Here is a 15110-nt window from a genome sequence, read left to right as displayed (position 1 = left end):
GTGGAGGAAACTTTTAAGATTTTGTTTTGCCCTGCACGTAGTTTCTTTGGGTGGTCCCTAGGTCTCTTGAGAGCCCCCAGTGGAGGATGGGAGAACCTAAAGTTCAAAGTTCAACTGACTGTAAGAAAGTGACTATAAGAAATTGACTATAACAAGGGATATAAGGAAAGAGAAAGTCTTGGTGGGTAGACAGAGAGATGGAGGAGGTATGGGCTTGAAGGCAATTCTATCAATGGATTCAAGGGAATGGAGGATTGAAGGTGATAAAAGGAAGAAGGAAGAATGCTGAGAGAGAAATCTTAGTCTGGGGAAGCCATTGAAATTACCAATTATCCTTAGTAAAATTATTCCAACAAGAAAGGAAATAGAGAGCTAGTGTCCTAGTGGTGAGACCTATAGTTAACAGGAATATGAGAAGGGGGTTTCAGTCTACTGAGAAGCTACCTTGTTCTTCACTCATGATATGTTGCTAACAAAGAAGCCTGGGATTCTAACCCACCCTGCATTTGCCTGGGACTCTAACAGAGCTTCTAGAGTAGAGGCCTCCAAAAGAGGCAGGAATTTGCCACTTTAAGAGGCAAGGAGTAAAATCTCACTCAGAAAGATCCAAGACGACATCCATCTGCTTACACAGGCATTTTTCAACCAAAGAATCCCAGGGCTCTAACCTAGCCTCAGAGGGTATACTCAGAATCTTAAGAACCCAAATCTGCCCTTACCATGCTTTAACAGTCTGTCATCCAGAGCACTGGCTCAGGAGTTGGACTCACCATTGGATCCCTAATCAGTCAGGAGTGAAACCAAGTCTTCAGAAGCGTACACCTGGGGTCCTGGAGGAGAGGTTCCAGGGGTCCAAGGACGAATTTAATTTTGTCCAATTCATGGCACCATAACTGTTAAAGAAAAAAATTATTCAAACACTTATTAAAATGGTAAGCAAGGGGTGTCTGAGTAGCTCAGTCAGTGGGGGTGTCTGACTCTTGATGTTGGCTCAGGTCTTAATCTCAGGGTCGTGAGTTCAAGCCCTGCATTGGGCTCCCCACTGGGCATGGAGCCTACTTTAAAAATAAAAATAAAAATAAATAAATAAAATGGCAAGGAAGACTTTATTCAGGACAACTGCAGTAAGCACTGTAGTAGGGGAGAGATCAAAGACAGCAGGGTATTTATAGCTAATAGACAGAGCGGATGGAAAATTACTGAGAGGAAATTCAAGGGTAAGGGGATTCTTACTAAACCAACTTGATAGGATTCTTGCTAAAACTGGGATTGACAGGCCAAAGACAGGATGGGGGCCAAGATGGAGACCTCATAGAAAAGAGGGCTCAGAGAAGCCTGACTAAACTAGGGTTAAAGAGAGAGTATGCAAAAAAAAAAAAAAAAAAAAGAGAGAGAGAGTATGCAATGTCCACCCTAATATGTATACTTTTACAGACAAAGGTAAGAATGGAAAGGAAGGAAGAAAAGAAGGAAGAAAAGGTTTATAAAATTGCCTTCTTAACTCAGACTCTTTTGAGTGCTACCACATATTTGTTTGTGGGTGAGAAATTTGATCTTTCGCAATAGCCAAAAGATATTTAGGGCCAAGTCTTTAAAAATAAGGAGGGGATCAAATTGAGTAACAGAGTTACAACTATAAAGCAATGAGCTGGCATTTTTTGTATGTGATTTACAAATAGGATGACCAAACTTGACCCCTTTTGCCTGGCACTCTCCCAGTTTGAGGACTTAAATCTCCCTCAGTTCCAGGTAACCCAGGAAAGTTGACCCAAACCAACTCAGTTTTAAAACTCCAAGTCCCACATCCTGGGAAACCCTTCAGTGCCAGACAAACTGAGAAGGTTTATCACCCTGTGTGTGAAAAGAGCTCAGCAGATACTTCAAGAAGTTCCAAAAGCATTTTGAGTTATGGCATATGACAAACTAGGTATTTGGTTTTCAATATAAGGAGTGGGTTTTGTTTATTTGTTTTTAGATTCTGTTTATTTATTTCAGAGAGGGAGAGTGCAGGAGAGAGCAGGAGCAGAGGGTAGAAGCAGAGGGAGAGGGAGAAGCAGACTCCCTGAGCAAGGAGCAAGGAGCCTGATGTGGGGCTTGATCCCAGGACCCTGGGATCAAGACCTGAGCTGAAGACAGACGCTTAACTGACTGAGCCACCCAGGTGTCCCAGGAGTGTTTAAAAAAAAGAGAGAGAGAGAGAGAGAGCGCCTCATTTGTCTAGTCACATATTATGTAGGAAAATATTCACCCTGACTCCTATTTGGTTAAAAGTATGTTTACTTAGCTACTTTAATGCAAATAAAAGCCCAAACACCTTTCCACAAATGTTTGGCTGAACAAAGCTTGTTTACCAAATTAAAATACTTGTGTACAATTATGCGTGTTTTCTTTTTAAATTAATATATCTCTTTTGTTTTGCTGCAAAATTCCTACCGGAAAAAAAGACATTCAAATTTGCTATTCATTCATCTGTAAGCTACAGTAACTACAGTTGCGAGGGTGGGAACCAAAGTGTGTATAGGGGTGTGTGTGTGTGTGTGTGTGTGTCTTCTGTGGGGAAGCGACCTTCTTTACCCTCATTGTCTCCAAATTCTAATTATCTGTACCTTCACTCATTTTCCTAAGGATGTGTTGTTCCTTTAGAAGACTTTTTTTTTTTTTTTTGGTGGGTGATGCTAGAGATGGAAGAGATTCAAGAGGAAGCAACTTGGAGGCTGAATTATAAACTACTTAATGCCGAAGTATCTGAACATGACGACAAACTGGGAAAACCACTGAAAATGAGGAAGTTAGAAATAGAGAGTCCAGGCAGAAATGAAATGAATTAAGGTAACTGCCTGATGGCAGTGGACGTTTTAACTGTACTTGCTCTCCTTTTATTCTGCACTCTCCTAGACTCTGCTGTCTAGTGACCTGTTCAGGGTTCTGGGTTTCGGGGAGGGAATTTTCTGGGTTTGGTTCTCTAACTTGCTTCCCTTCTCACAGTCAAAGTACCAGAGGTGGCTGTGGTCCTGCTGGGAATCCAGAACCTTTTGTAAGATTCTTGGATCTTCCAGCTCTGTTGTCAAGGTGAACTGGTGGAGTTCTGGGTTGAGGGCAGGGTGTTAGGGAGCTGGGCTAGTGGAGCTGGTGGAAAGATTTCATCTCTCCTTTTACTAAGAAAGGACCAAGCAGAAGACAGCAGTGACAATTTCACATCATCACAGTTACTAATTTTTGCCTCTTTTCTTTACAACAGAACTGTCCTGGACTTTATGTCCTCTTAGACTTCATCTCACTTAAGCCCTGGACCCCCTCCAACCTTTTCAAAGGCTTTGCTCTTTCCATCATCTACTCTTTAGGATCTTCACATTTCCTCTATTAGAATGTTCCTGTCTGCATATAAAAATGCTAGAATATCCCCCACCTTAAAATAAATCTGTCCTCCCATGAATCTATACCCTCTTCCATCTAGCCCCTCCTGCTGCTCAGATCTACCTATATCACCATTCCTAAAATCAGTGACCAATGCTGAATGTCTTTACTTGCTCACTTCAGAGTTTCTTTTCAGAATTCTCCAATCATTTTCTTCCTTCCAGCTCTACTGAAGCCCTTCTTCTCAGGATCACCAATGAGCTCCTTCTGTCTAAATCCACTGAGCATTCCCAGTCCTCCTCTCACTGGACCTCTCAGCAGTGTTTGATTCAGTAGATCACTTGGCTTCTGAGTTAACATACTGTCTCAGCCTTCTTCCTACATTCCTGCTTGACTTCTTCTTAGTCTGCTGGCTCCTTCTGCTTATTCCTGATTTTTAAATTTGTCTAAACCTCTTCTGTTCTTTAAATATACCCACTCACTGTGGATGTCTGGGTGGCTCAGTTGGTTAAGTGTCTGCCCTTGGCTCGGGTCATAATCCCAGGGTCCTGGGATCAAGCCCTGCGTTGAGCTCCTTGCTCAGAGGGGAGCCTGCTTCTCTCTCTCCTCCCTGCTTGTGCTCTCTCTCTCTTTCCCTGAAATAAATAAAATCTTTAAAAATTAATTAATTAATTAACTCACTCACTTTGGAGGAGATTCATCCAGTCCCATGGCTTCCATGTCCTTTTGCCTGTCAATAATTCTCAGATCTATATATTCTCCAGTCCTGACATTTCCCCTGAGCTCCAGACTTAACAAACATATCATGCCATCTACTTGACATTTCCATTAGCTGTCTAATTAGAATTTCAAGTTGAACACTTTTTTAAATAGAACTTGATCTTATCTCCCAAACCTGTTTCTCCCACGGTTTCTTCCACTGCAGTTACTGTTTTACCATTCATCCATGCTATGATCTGACTGTGTCCCCCACTTCCCCCCGCAAACTCATATGTCAAATCCTAAAGCCCCAAACCGATGGTATTAGTGGGTGAGGCCTTGCTTAAGAACACTCATGAATGGGATTAGTGCCTTTATAAAAGAACTCCAGAGATATCCCTGACTCCCTCCACCAAGTGAGGACACAGTGAGAAGGTACTGGCTATGAACCAGAAAGAGGGCCCTCATCAGAAGGTGACCATGCTGGTGCCATGATCTGGACTTCCAGCCTTCTGACCTGTGAGCAATAAATTCTTGTTGTGTAAAGATACCCATTCTGTGGTATATTGTTACAGAAGCCTGAATGGACTAAGAAAATCCAGTACTTCAGAATGTAAACTTAAAGCCCATTCTTAACCACTTTATTCCTCTTACACCTACATATCATGCAAATCCAATTGTGTGGGCCGTTATATGTGCCTGATGGCTAGGACTGGGTATCATCCAGAATTCCCGGCCGGGTGATTTCCAGGACTAGTGCTACAGTCTTCACTTGTGATGCTCTACTTTCCAGGGTTGGGTATGAAATGGTAAACCCAAAGTGCTTGAAAAAGATGACACCGATGCAGACTGAGTCTCTGCATTTATCTTAGCCACTCTAGTCTCCATGACAAGTGATCTTTGTTCCCAAGAAAGATGAGCAATTGAATGTTTCCAAAAGTCATTTTCTCAGGGAAGGAATCCCAAGGGGGTGATGCTTGAGGGTTGGGTCCTCTTGGGGTCTAATGTTTCCAATCTGAATGACTGGAGACATTCATATGGGTTGGGCTGGGTCAGGGAGGCTCATGAAAGACTGGAGGAATTAAGCAAGCTTCCTGGAAAGCTGCATCTGCCTCCGAGAATGAAAAAAGACCTCCTTCCCTTTTGAAAGTGCCAGTTATTCTAACAGCCAAGGAAAAGAAATGTGTAATGAATTTTGTAATAAATTCCAGGAATTTCTAAATATATGTAATGAACCATGTGGGTTCTTACTGTAGGACCTTGAACATTTGAAGTGCAATGCAGATGTCTTGGCTGTACAGAATACAACCCAGAAATTCCTCCCTTTTCTTGAACATGTACTTTTCAGAGCTGGCCTGCAGGTGGAGCTGTAGCCCACAGAGGGACTACATGTTAACCAGTATGGCAAGGGACTGATGGGATGTTAAATCCAGATAAGAAATTAGGGTATTGCCCAAGTAGATCTTGCCTCCTTGATTCCAGATGTGATTCACTCAGCACTAGAAGATGACTAAGGCATTGCACAGGCAAAATGACACCATAATCTGACAGACTGAGCCTCTCCCATTGTTCTCAAACCTCTTGGACCAGTACACGGAAGTATCTACAACCTCCTCCATGTCCAGGTAGGTGATAAGAGGAAAAAATGCCTTCTGGATAAGCCCCAAGGAACTGCCCATGTGAAGCTGCTAGTGCCTTGAGTAAAGTGGCCAATTCACTCATAATGCTCATTCCTAGGCTCAAAATAGCAGGTCCCGATTCCTCCCAGCACATACTGCACCTCTGCTAAAGCTTGTGAAAAGTATTGTTGTCCACAAATGGCTTGGCAGGAAGACAAACATATTTGGAGTAGGGTCACAAATTCATTCATTCTGCCCTTAGCTGTGCAAAGAAAATGCAGCTTCTTTATTTCCCCATAATATATCTGCTCATCCACGCAGAACTGGAAAAAGAAACTTCAATTTATCCCATTCAGTTATACTCAGCTCAATAATTCAGACAACCCCTTTATGTGATTCTCTTTCATTTCTTTAAGAAAAATGGTAAATCTTTCAAATTTTTTCTTTGTCTCTTTGTGTCCTTCAAGATCGAATCTGTGCACTGGGGTCTAGAAGGGTTTAGATGACCCATAGCCGCAGAGATAGAATCATCTGGATCTTCACTGGTGAATAGTGGAGTGCTTAGATTTTTCTGTTCCCTGGACTGGTGACAACTAAAGTATAGTTTTTCTGGCATGGCTTTCTTTCTTTCCTTTTCTTTTTTTTTCCCCTCAAATTTTATTTATTTATTTGTTGGAGAGAGAGAGCACAAGCAGCAGGCAGAGGGAGAAGCAGGCTCCCTGGTAAGGAAAGAGCCTGATACGGAACTTGATTTCAAGACCCTGGGATCATGACCTGAGCCAAAGGCAGACATTTTACAGACTGAGGCACCCAGGCGTCTCTCAGGTGTGGCTTTCTGAGATGAGGTATTACCTATCTCTAAAATCTATAGTTCTGGCCTTTTCAAAGTTCCTATTCAGCTACCTTTTTGTTTTGACCAGAGCCCTCTGATGTACTTCTGTGGACATGGAAACACATGAAACTTGCTGGATCATTTGTACACCAGGTCATGTGGGCCTAGGAAGGATGGCTCAAGCCCATCTATCAACTCACCTCCCACTACACCTCCTCACTATCATTCCTTGCCAAGACTCTGACCTTTGACCTTGCTTCTTCTTTGTCTTCCTTATTTCTTCCATAATCCCTTAGAACTAGAAGGAGCAGTCTTTAGGCAATTCATTTGTCCATGTCATATTTCCCTTGAAGGCTACGGAAATGAGACTCATGGCTTAGCTTCCATAGGTAGAAAGGATACCTTCTCTATACTTAAAAAACAAAACAAAACACTGTGATTTGAGTTCCCCTAGCTAGTTCCAGATATACCCTAAATCTGAATTTAAAAAATCCTTTCTGGACGAAACCTAAATTTATGTCTTGATGTACAGTCAGTACAAAACATAACCAAAGTCTCAAAGGTCAGAAATGACTTTGTTCTGTAATTACACTGTTGGGTATGGTAGCCAGCAGCCCCATATGGCTATTTAACTTTAAATTTAAAATAATTAAAATTAATTAAAATTTAGAAATTCAGGTCCTCATAGTAGCTGCATTTCTTAGTAGCCATGTTCTTAGTAGCCACTTGTTGCTAGTGGCCACCATGGTGGATGGCAAGGATATAGAACATTAACAACATTGTTAATGTAATGAAAGTTCAATTGGATGGCTATTCTAGAATTGTACTCACCTCCCTTTCCTGAAGTGCTAAGACATTTTATGGAAAAGGAAGCTTCCCATAACATAAGTTTTTTAGGATATGGCACTACATCTAAAAATACATTTTTAAATAATTACTCCTAACAGTTGTTGCCCAGGACTCCTAAGAGGCTGGGTTAGTCAATAAGTCCCATCTACTCCTCCAAGTGTCAGTGATTTTCTCTGTTTCTCCTAAGGAGAGAGTACATAATTTATGGAGCTTAATGCAATATCAAATTTTTGAAATTGTATTCAAAAGTTATTTTAAAATGTCAAGATAGCAGTAGCAGAGTATTAATGCAATTATTGGCTTTTTTGAGGGAGGGGAAAAACTGGCTTTGTTCAAGACAACTGTACCTAAAAAAGAAATCAAGGCTTTGCACATAAGTAGCAATGCCAGGGACCACAGCTGGACCAGTGCTGGCCAAGCTCAGATGTTAACTCAGACAGCTGCCCAGGGAATGCCTGGGACTGGAGGGAGCCACCTAGCCAAAAAGACGAGACAGGAAATAAGGGTCCCAACACATTGTATTGGAAAGCCCAATGCTGGAAGGTCTTGGCATGTCAACTGCTTCCAGCTGGGTATATTTCCAACCAAATCAGGGCCATGTGCAGCCAGAAAGGCTGAGATTCATCATGACCATCATTTTAGAAGCTCCTGGAGGAAGGGGGAAAGGCCACACACCCAGAAACTTCAGCTTTCCTATTTGGACTATTTACAGACAGTATCCAGGAACTTGTGCATTGGATGGGGGTGGGGGTCTTCTCTGCCTCAGTCTGAGAAACAAGGGGATTTGAGGAAAGACCAGAACAATGGTCTGAATCATCAGAATTTCAAAGTGAATCATCAATGCCAATGAATAAGATGGAAAAAAATAATAATAATCTACTTGTAAGTTGCCTAAGCAGAAGCTGAGGAAAACAGACAAAAACTAAAAGATCTGATGTGGAAGGTGAGACTTGGAACCTGTAAACATTCTATAAAGTAAGTAAATTAACTTCCACAGCTTTTTAAAGTATAGCAGATTGGTACCTACATGGAAATCTTGGTTAAAATTCAGTAAAAAATAATTTTTTAACAAACAGTTGAGCTCAAAAGGGAAAAAAAGTTTCAGAGTAAAAAGAGAAAAGAGAACCTAGTGGGTTCAGTGTCAGTTTGATTCATTTGATGGTCTAAATAGTTTTTGCTCACAGTCTTCTTCAGGTGTCTTTGTCTGTCATATTGATCCCTCACCCTGGATAAAGAAGATCTGGCCCTGAGCACAGCCCAGGCTCTTGGCCACCCTCTCTGCTCAAGTTTAGAAGCTGAATAAAGGATCTCCCTGAGCTTCCTGAAACACAGATTCTGGGGACCCAAGTAAGGTCCTTGAAGGAAGAAAGTCCTTGATGTATGAAAAGAGTAGAAAAATCCAACCACCCAGCTTGGGAAAGCAGTATAGAAGCCTGTTGATTTAATTTCTCACATGGGACTTTTTCTAACCCTAGGCAGATAGCAAAATTCCAGTAGAGAGGAAAGAGGAAAATACATTTTAAAACTAGATCAACCTATGAGTGCCTGGGTGGCACAGTCAGTTCAGTGTCTGACTCTTGGTTTCAGGCTCAGGTCATGATCTTGGGGTCATGAGATGAGTCCTGCATTGGACTCTGCATTCAGTATGGGGTCTGTTTGGGATTCTCTCCCTTTCCCTCTTCCCTATCCCTCTGACCTGTGCAAATGCTGTCTCCCCCTCTCTGTCAAATAAATAAATAAATAAATAAAATCTTCAAAAAACAAAACTAGATCAAACTAATAGAAAGTAGAGAAGAAAAAAATCAAAATTAAAGAATGGTAAATAGAAAACAAAACAATGGTTGAAAAAAGTCCAAACAGATCAATAATCAAAGTACATATAAATATTAATATATTGAACTTGCCTACTCAAAGATAGAGATTTTCATAAGAACTTTTAAAAATTCAACCATGTACTGTTTATTAAGAGTCACACCCAAAACATGGTGATGGAGACATGGTAAGTGGATAACATGGACTAAAAACTTAATAAAAATTAAATATAATAATATCAGTATCAATTTTTAACTTTAAGGCAAAAGGGAGGTTATTATAGAAAGATACAATGATAATGAGAATAATTCACATGGAAGAAATAGTCATTTGGAACCTCAAATGTGTTTCTTGTGTGTGTGTGTGTGTGTGTGTGTGTAAATCGAAAATCATAGTTGTAGAAGACAAAAGAGTATAAGTAGGGACGCCTGGGTGGCGCAGTTGGTTAAACGACTGCCTCCGGCTCAGGGCGTGATCCTGGAGTCCCGGGATCGAGTCCCACATCGGGCTCCCAGCTCCATGGGGAGTCTGCTTCTCCCTCTGACCTTCTCCTCGCTCATGCTCTCTCTCACTGTCTCTCTCACTCAAATAAATAAAATAAAATCTTAAAAAAAAAAAAAAAAGAGTATAAGTAATCCTACAAATTTGAATCCAAAATTCAAAATACACATTATTTCTAGCACACATGAAACATTTATAAAAACTTACTATAATATGTTAAAAATATGACTACATATGTAAAATATGACTATAATATGTCAAAAAGTAAATTTCAAATGACTACTAATGACATAAAATCATACAAAACAAAAATCTGATAACAATGAGATAAAATTAGAAATCAATATAATAGTTACACTGCCCTATACATGTTAGAAGCTTCAAAATAATTATTAAATAGGAGAGAAAAGTTAATGAAAATTACCAAATGCCCAGACAATGAAAACACTAGTACCAAATGCAATTTAAGCAGTATTTAGGATGAAATTTATAGCTTTAAATGCATATAATAGAAGAGAAGGAAGCATATACCTCAGAAGTTAATTAGAAAAAAGGATGCAAAAGAAAAATAATAACAAAAGAAAGAGAAAGAGACAAAAGGGGGGAAATCAATAAGGAATCAATAGACTCAAAAGCTGGTTCTTTTTTTTTTTTTTTTAAAGATTTTTTTTATTTATTTTTCAGAGAGAGAGGGAGAGAGCAAGCACAGGCAGACAGAATGGCAGGTAGAGGCAGAAGGAGAAGCAGGCTCCCTGCTGAGCAAGGAGCCTGATGCAGGACTCCATCCCAGGACACTGGGATCATGACCCGAGCCGAAGGCAGCTGCTTAACCAACTGAGCCACCCAGGTATCCCAAAAGCTGGTTCTTTCTGAAGACTAATAAAATAGGCAAACCTGGCAAAATCGATTGATGGAAAAAAAGAAAAAGGGCAGAAAAAGGGACATGACTACAAATAGTTAAAGTTTCTAAAAGCCCTAGAAAATATTATGAGTATCATTACACAAATAAATTTGATAGTTTAACGAACTTAGTTCTTTAGAGATATATAAATCACTAAAATTGACTTGGAAAAGAAATAGCAACCTTTATATTTATTTATACCCATTAAATAAATTGAATCTGTAATTTTAAAAAATTATACAAGTATGTCTCCTCAGACAAAAGAAACAAAGCAAAAATTAATTAGTGGGATTATTCCAAAATAAAAAGCTTTGCACAGCAAAGAAAACCATCAACCAAAATTAACAAAACAGGAAACAACATGTGTTGGAGAGGATGTGGAGAAAGGGGAACCCTCTTACACTGTTGGTGGGAATGCAAGTTGGTGCAGCCTCTTTGGAGAACAGTGTGGAGATTCCTCAAGAAATTAAAAATAGAGCTTCCCTACGACCCTGCAATTGCACTCCTGGGTATTTACCCCAAAGATACAGATGTCGTGAAAAGAAGGGCCATCTGTACCCCAATGTTTATAGCAGCAATGGCCACAGTCGCCAAACTATGGAAAGAACCAAGATGCCCTTCAACGGATGAATGGATAAGGAAGATGTGGTCCATATACACTATGGAGTATTATGCCTCCATCAGAAAGGATGAATACCCAACTTTTGTAGCAACATGGACGGGACTGGAAGAGATTATGCTGAGTGAAGTAAGTCAAGCAGAGAGAGTCAATTATCATATGGTTTCACTTATTTGTGGAGCATAACAAATAGCATGGAGGACAAGGGGCGTTAGAGAGGAGTAGGGAATTTGGGTAAATTGGAAGGGGAGGTGAACCATGAGAGACTATGGACTCTGAAAAACAGTCTGAGGGGTTTGAAGTGGCGGGGGGGTGGGAGGTTGGGGTACCAGGTGGTGGGTATTATAGAGGGCACGGCTTGCATGGAGCACTGGGTGTGGTGAAAAAATAATGAATACTGTTTTTCTGAAAATAAATAAATTGGAAAAAAAAAAAAAGAAAACCATCAACAAAACAAAAGAGCAAAATGGGAGAAGATATATGTAAATGATATAGCTGATAAGGAGTTAATATCCAAAATAGATGAAGAACTTACACAACTCAACACCAAAAAAAAAAAAAAGAAAAGAAAAGAAACCTAATTAAAAATGGGCAGAGGACCTTAAAAGACATTTCTCCAAAGAAGACACACAGATGGCCAACAGACAAATGAAAAGATGCCCAACATTCACTCATCATCAGGGAAATGCAAATCAAAATTCCAATGAGATATCCCCTCATACCTGTCAGAATGGCTGAAATCCAAAACACAAGAAACAAAAAGTATTAGTTAGGACATGGAGAAAAAGGACCCCTCCTGCACTGTTGGTGGGAAAACAAATTGGTGCTGCCACTATGGAAAACAGTATGGAGGTTCCTCAAGACACTAAAAATAGAAATACCATAAGACCCAGTAATTCTATACTCGGTATTTACCCAAAGAATGAAAATACTAATTCAAAAAATATATATGTGTTCCTATGTTCTTGGAAGCTTCATTTATAATAGCCAAGATATGGAAGCAAGCCAAGTATCCATCAATAGATGAATGAATAAAGATGGGACATATATATACAATGGAATGTTACTCAGCTATAAAGAAGAATGAAATCATACCATTTGCAACAACACCAAAAGGGTATTGTGGTAAGTGAAGTAAGTCAGCCTGAGAAAGACAAATACCATATGATTTCACTTATATACGGAATATAAAAAAAAAAAAAAACCCAAAGGAATAAACAAACAAAAGCAGAAACAGACCCATAAATACAAAGAGAAAACAAGGAATACAATACAAAGAGAATTGACGGTTGCCAGAGGGAGGGGGGCAGGAGGATGGGTGAAATGAAAGAAGGGGACTGGGAAGTACAGGCTTCCAGTTATGGAATGAGTAAGTCACCAGGATAAAAGGTACAGCATACAGAATATAGTCCTGGTATATTAATAGTGTTGTATGGTAACAAAACAGTAGCTACATGGGGTGAGCGTAGCATTGCACATAAATTTTTTGAATCACTACATTGTATACCTGAAATTAATATAACATTTTATGTCAACTATACTTCATTAAAAAATAAAATCTATAACCATTTAAAAAGCACCATGTCAAACAAGTACTTACCCACATAGATGAGTTTAACCAAATCTTCAAAATTTATTTCCTATGTTAGACTTTTTCAGTGAAAAGATAGAAGAGATCCTTGCTTCATTTTACAATTATATTTTTGATACCCAAACTGCACAAAGACAATATGAAAAAAGAAAATATTTAGTTATTCTCACTTTTGAACACATGCACAAATATTTTAAAATGTTACTTAACTGAATTAAGTAATGTATTTATAACACATCATAATAGACAAGGTACAAAGCAAACATAATAAGATGTTAATTGTGGAATCTGGGTGGTTGATGTATGGGTGTTCACTGTGAAGGCCCACTTTTCTAGTTTAAATTTTTTCACTTGAAAAACTTGGGAAAAGTAATAAATAAAATCTTTGTACATCTGCAACCTCTAAAAGCATATCATGACAGAACCCCAAGGATGACTAAAAAATCTCTTAACGTAATTCATCTCATTAGTACAGATGAGCAGTTTATAAAAGTACAATCTATGGGGGCACCTGGGTGGCTCAGTCAGTTAAGCATCTGATTCTTGGTTTCTGCTCAGGTCACCATCTCAGGCTCATGAGATGGAGGCCCCCTTGTCAGTCTCCAGGCTCAGCATGGAGTCTGCTTAGGATTCTCTCCCTCTCCCTCTGCCCATCCCCTCACTCACATTCTCTCTCTCAAATAAGTAAGTAAAATCTTTTTTTTTTTTTTAAGTGCAATTTATGGAAAAAAGACAAACTACTGGCAAACTGGGAATGGACTACAACCGCATCCTGATGAAGAGGGCTGTAGGCTTCAGCTTAGCTATTAGTGGCAGAAAATTCCAAACTATATAGAACTGTACTTTTGTTTCATATAAAAGACTAGTTAGGAGGCCTACAGCCAAGTTCCTTCTACCGTATTATATTTTGTGTGATCTTCATTCTTCAGATTACTTCAAGTCCAATAAATTGCTCCAACTCTAGTCATTGCATCTGCATTCCATGCTGCAGGAAGTAGAAAAGGGGAAAGTGAAATAAATAAATAAAATTTAAAAAATTAAAGATTCTACTTAGGAAAAAGGAGAGAACCAATTCCGGGGGGAGCAGCAGTCTTTTCCAAATGTATCTATCAGAAACCTCTAGAAAACATGATACTTGGTCATAAAACATTAGATGTGTATTCTTTAGAGTCAGGAACAAGTCAAGAGTACCTGTTACCACAACTTCTTTCTCTCTCTCTCTCTTTTTTTTTTAAAGATTTTATTTATTTATTTGACAGACAGAGATCACAAGTAGGCAGAGAGGGGGCGGGGGAGGCAGGCTTCCCACTGAGCAGAGAGCCCGATGTGGGGCTCAATCCCAGGACTCTAGGATCATGACCTGAGCCGAAGACAGAGGCTTTAACCCACTGAGCCACCCAGGCGCCCGTCTCTTTTTTTGTTGTTGTTTAAGATTTTTATTTATTTATTTGACAGAGAGAGAGAGAGAGAGATAGCAGGCGGAGAAGCAGAGGGAGATGCAGGCTCCCTGCCGAGCACAGAGCCTGATGCAGACTCAATTCCAGAACCCTGGAATCATGATCTGAGTGAAGGCAGATGCTTAACAGACTGAGCCACCCAGGTGCCCCCGACAGCTTCTCTTAAGCACCAGATAGAGTCCCAGCCAGTGTGATACTTAAGAAGGAAGGAGGAGGAGGAGAAAGAGGAAGTGGGGAGAGAAGAAGGAAGAAAGAAGGAAAGAAAATTCTTATTTGCAGACCATGGGATTATATACATAGAAATTGCAAGAGAATTTGTAGTAAATAATTCAAACAAATAGGAGAATTCACCACTCTGGATACATTGACAGTGTAAGAGAAAAAATATATGTACTTATATGTACTTATATAAAATCTTTCATTTACAGCAGATACCTAGGCAAAAATCTAATGAAAGAGACCTATTTGGTAAAATTATAAAACATTAGATAAAAGATGCACTGGATAAGTAATAAGACACTGAAGGATTGAAAGATACAATTGTGTAAATCTAGTAGCTCTCCCCATGAATTTATAATAGATCTATGAATCATTATAATTCCAATCAGAATCCCAACAAGACTTTTCAAGGAATTTAACAATCCTACCCTAAAGTACATGTGGGGGAAAAAAGAGAGAGAGAGACAAAGCTAGCAAGAAATTTTTGAAAAAGGAAACTAAGGAGTGAAGATTTGCCCTACTAGGCTAATTATAAGGCTATAGCTATTTAAATAGTGTGGTATGGAGGCAAGGATATAAAAATAGGCCAAATGAGCATAATGAACAAAATAAGTTAATATTGACCTATACATATATGGAAACCTAGCATGGGACAGA

At 39.5% G+C, this 15110-nt stretch overlaps 1 long non-coding RNA gene across 1 annotated transcript; it reads right to left on the bottom strand.

Annotated features, from left to right (window-relative positions):
- Nucleotides 1-774: 774 nt before the first annotated feature.
- On the bottom strand, nt 775-13765 carry LOC122893149. Its single transcript, XR_006381587.1, has 3 exons — nt 13674-13765; nt 12787-12901; nt 775-893 (listed from the first exon to the last, which is right to left on the bottom strand). It is a non-coding gene; the product is annotated as an uncharacterized LOC122893149 (long non-coding RNA).
- Nucleotides 13766-15110: the final 1345 nt, after the last annotated feature.

The sequence above is a fragment of the Neovison vison genome, chromosome 13, assembly GCF_020171115.1.
Source record: "Neovison vison isolate M4711 chromosome 13, ASM_NN_V1, whole genome shotgun sequence".
In the NCBI taxonomy this organism is placed as follows: domain Eukaryota; kingdom Metazoa; phylum Chordata; class Mammalia; order Carnivora; family Mustelidae; genus Neogale; species Neogale vison.
Note: the sequence above shows the minus strand (reverse complement) of the source record. Positions and strands in the feature narration are given on the sequence as shown.